The 3,915-nt window shown below is 50.7% G+C and overlaps 1 pseudogene; it reads right to left on the reverse strand.

The window, feature by feature from the left end:
• Positions 1-712: 712 nt before the first annotated feature.
• LOC133055311 (U6 spliceosomal RNA) lies at positions 713-810 on the reverse strand (annotated as a pseudogene).
• Between the last annotated feature and the right edge of the window lie 3,105 nt (positions 811-3,915).

Here is a 3,915-nt window from a genome sequence, read left to right on the forward strand (position 1 = left end):
GAAAGTTCCAAAGGGGACCTGGGGTCAGATTTGTATCGAATGCCAGCACTGTGCGTAACCTATTTCTCCTCTCCGGAGGGCAGGATTCTAAACAGCAGCGGCTCCTTCTCAGATCTGCGTTTTAGGAAGATTATCTGTGCTGCCAGAATGACAGTCAACAAATTCCAGTCCTCTCAAAACTCCTTCTGTATACCCACCCATTAATGTTATTGTCTATGTGATTCCCTCCATAACAGTTTTTAAAAAAAATTCAGTGGACTCCCTGCTTCTTAAAATTGAAATAGGCTCATTAAAGGTAATTATAAATTTATTTTTTATTGATATGTTAAAAGAAAAGTTTAATTCATAACTTACAGAGTAAACCAGCATTGGCTCAAAATTTTAATTAACCGTCCAAGGAATCTAAAATATAAAATTACTAGAAGGAAGCTTAGCAGAAAGGCCTTCTGACTGTGAGTTAATACAAATATCTCTTTGATATTACTCCAAAAGCCACGATTCAAAAATTAATAAAGAAGGATAATTTGGACTTCATAAAAATTAAGAATTTCTGCTTTTTAAAAAATTTTTCTTCTGGGCCACACCTGGAAGCTTTCGGGATCTTAGTTCCCCAGTCAGGGATTGAAGCTGGGCCCCCTGCCGTGAAAGCACTGAGTGCTAAACACTGCACCACCAGGGAAGTCCCAAGACTTTCTGCCCTTTGAAAGACTCTAAAAATGTGAGATGCTTCATGAATTTCCTTCAGCCCGGGCCATGTTAATCTTATCTGGATCATTCCAGTTTTAGTGTATGTGCAGCCGAAGTGAGCACGGTAATTTTTAAATTGAAGTTTACTTGATTTACAATATTGTGTTAGCTTCTGGTGTATAGCAGAGTGATTCAGTTATACATATATATGTATATATCTGTATTCTTTTTTTATTTTTTCCATTATGGTTTATTGCAAGATATTGAATATAGTTCCCAGTGCTGTAGAGTAAATCTTTGTTGTTTGTTTTATACACACGGTGTGTGTGTATATGTTAATCCCAGACTCCTAATTTACCTCTCCCCCCATAATTTTTATACAATGACATATGCCCATTATTTCTCAAGACACCTGGAAAAATAATTTAAAACATTAATAAAAAATAAAGATAAGTTTACTATTCAGCCATTTAAGAAATGAAATAATGCCATTTGCACCAACATGGACGGACCTAGAGATGATCATACTAAGTGAAGTAAGTAGGAAAGAGAAAAACACATACCCTGGGATATCAGTGATATGTGGAATCTAAAATATGACAGAAATGAACTTATCTGTGAAACATAAACAGACTCAGACGTAGAGAACAGACTCGTGATTGCCAAGGGGTGGGGGTGGGAAGGATTGGGAGCTTTGGGGTCAGCAGATGTCAGCCATTATATATAGGATGGATAAACAACAAGGCCCTACTGTGGGGCACAGGAAACTCGGTTCGGTATCCTGTGATAAACCATCATGGAGAAGAATATGAAACAGAATGTGTGTGTGTGTGTGTGTGTATAACTGAATCACTGTTGTACACCTGAAACTAACACAACACTAAATCAACCACACTCCAATGAAATAAAGCCTCACAAATAAAGGCAATTTTCCCTTCACCGTCGGAAATGACCGGAGAGACACTGTTCTAACCGGATCCGCTGTGCCCTCTAGACTGTGAGGGCTTCCCAGGTGGTGCTAGTGGGAAGGAGTTCACCTGCCAATGCGGGAGACATAAGAGACGCAGGTCCGATCCCTGCGTGGGGAAGATCCCCTGGAGGAGGGCGCGGCAACCCCCTCCAGTGTTCCCGCCTGGAGGATCCCATGGACGGAGGAGCCTGGCGGACTGCAGTCCAGGGGGTCGCACAGAGGCGGGCACGGCTGACTGAGCACGCACGCGCTCTATTGAGCAAGGGCCCTGGGGCCGGGCGGTTCTGGGAGCAGCAGGGAGGCCGCCGCGTGAGAGCCCTGCGGCGGTGGTGGGGGCGTGGACGTGGGCCCGCGTAGACAGAGGCCTGCGTGCTGAGCGTGGGCGGGTCTCCGCAGGGGCTGACGTCGAGTCCGTGTCTACACAGGAGCCCCTCGGCCGCGCGGTGCCGAGGACGCCGTGGGCAGAGAAGCCAGAGGTCTCGCGGGCTTGGCCCTCCTGCGCCGCCCGCGTCCTGCTCACGCGTGACCCCCCGCGGTCCGGGAGGAAGGGGCCGGTGTGAGCCGAAGCCTCAGAAGAACGGGGCCCTCAACCGGGCGACCGCGCCCCCAGGAAACGTTGGGCAGGACCTGAGACACTGGGGGTTGTCCCGAGGGGGGCCGGGGGGTGTGGACGCTGGGGTCGGTGGGCGGAGACCAGAGACGCGCTCACAGCGCACAGCAGGGAAGGCAGGAGCGCCCCGGGCTGCAGGGCTCTGACCCACGCGTCTCGGCCCTCCCCTGCCCCGGGTTCCGCCTGCTTTCCCTTCGTCTGAGGCCCGTGCCTGCGCACGTGTGCCGCGGCACTGCCCGTATACACATGACCTGGCAAGCATGTGTGGATCTCAGCTCATCCCAGCCTCACCAACCGGCTGTGTGTCCTCGGGCCAGTTCCTTAATCTCTCTGAGCCCCAGTCGTCTGGAAATCGGGAATCATCAAAGTACCCCCTCACACGGTTGTTGGGGAACGTGGCTCGTTTGGAAAGGGCCTGTCCAAAGAGAGGGTGTTCAACACGTGGCAGTCATCATCACCGCTGCTTTTCTCAGAATCAAGCTGGTCAGGATATCGGTGCTACCGGCTGGGTTCTGACGATGGCGGGGATGGCTCAGTTGGGAAAGAATCCGCCTGCAATGCCAGAGACCCAGGTTCAGCCCCTGGTTGGGGAAGATCCCCTGGAGAAGGAAATGGCCACCCACTCCAGTATCCTTGCCCAGAGAATCCCATGGAGAGAGGAGCCTGGCAGGCTACAGAGTCAGACACGACGGAGGGACTAACGAGCTGGGTGCTGAGGATGACGGGGATCTTGCAGTTTCCTACCTGGTAGGACACGGGGTGGTCATGCACCCTAACTGGGGGAGGACTTGTGGTCACCCTTCACGGGGCGGAGGGGGTCCTGACCCACTGGGAAGACGGACGCTCTGCCGTGTTCCTTGGGGAGGACACAGCACGGAGCGAGGTGAGACCCAGCCCGTCAGCCTCCAGCACTGCCGTCTCCTCCACGGAGAAGGGGCCTGCTGTGGCCACAGGCCTGTTCCTTTCTCAGGCTCTGCCTGCTGGACGCATTTCTGTCCAGCTGGATGGGTTTTAGAGTAACTCTGTGATGTTTTTCATTTTTTTAACCTAAGAAAAAATCTTCTTGGGAGGAGAGAGCAGAAACTTGAGAAAATACAGATTAAAAAAAGAAAAACTGCTTACAGACCCCACCGGGCACCGAATCTGTTTTCAGTCCTTTTTTTTTTTTTTTTTCGCCCTGCTCTTTGTTTTTGTCTGGTTTTGGCTTCCTAGGTGGCTCAGCGGCATAAAAAAAAAATCTTCCTGCCAATTCAGGAGACCTGGGTTCGATCCCTGAGTCAGGAAGACCCCCTGGAGAAGGAAATGGCAACCCACTCCAGAATTCTTGCCTGGAGAAGCCCATGGATAGAGGAGCCTGGCGGGCTACAGGTCGCAAAGAATCAGATGGGGCTGAGCGACTCAGCATCTCCCCCGCACGGCCTCCCTCTCCCACTTCCCTCTCCCACTGGTGACCACGGGTTTGTTCGCCACATCTGTGAGCCTGTTTCTCTTTTTGTGTTATGTTCATGCGTTTGTTTTGTATTTCAGATCCCACATAGGAGCGATATCATGCAGTGCTTGTCCTTATTTCAGTAAATCCATGCTATTCTCTGCCGCCCTCTGCTGGCGGTTCTGTTCGTTGTGACCAGCGTGTTCCTTGAGCCATGCG

Source organism: Dama dama, chromosome 4, assembly GCF_033118175.1.
Source record: "Dama dama isolate Ldn47 chromosome 4, ASM3311817v1, whole genome shotgun sequence".
In the NCBI taxonomy this organism is placed as follows: domain Eukaryota; kingdom Metazoa; phylum Chordata; class Mammalia; order Artiodactyla; family Cervidae; genus Dama; species Dama dama.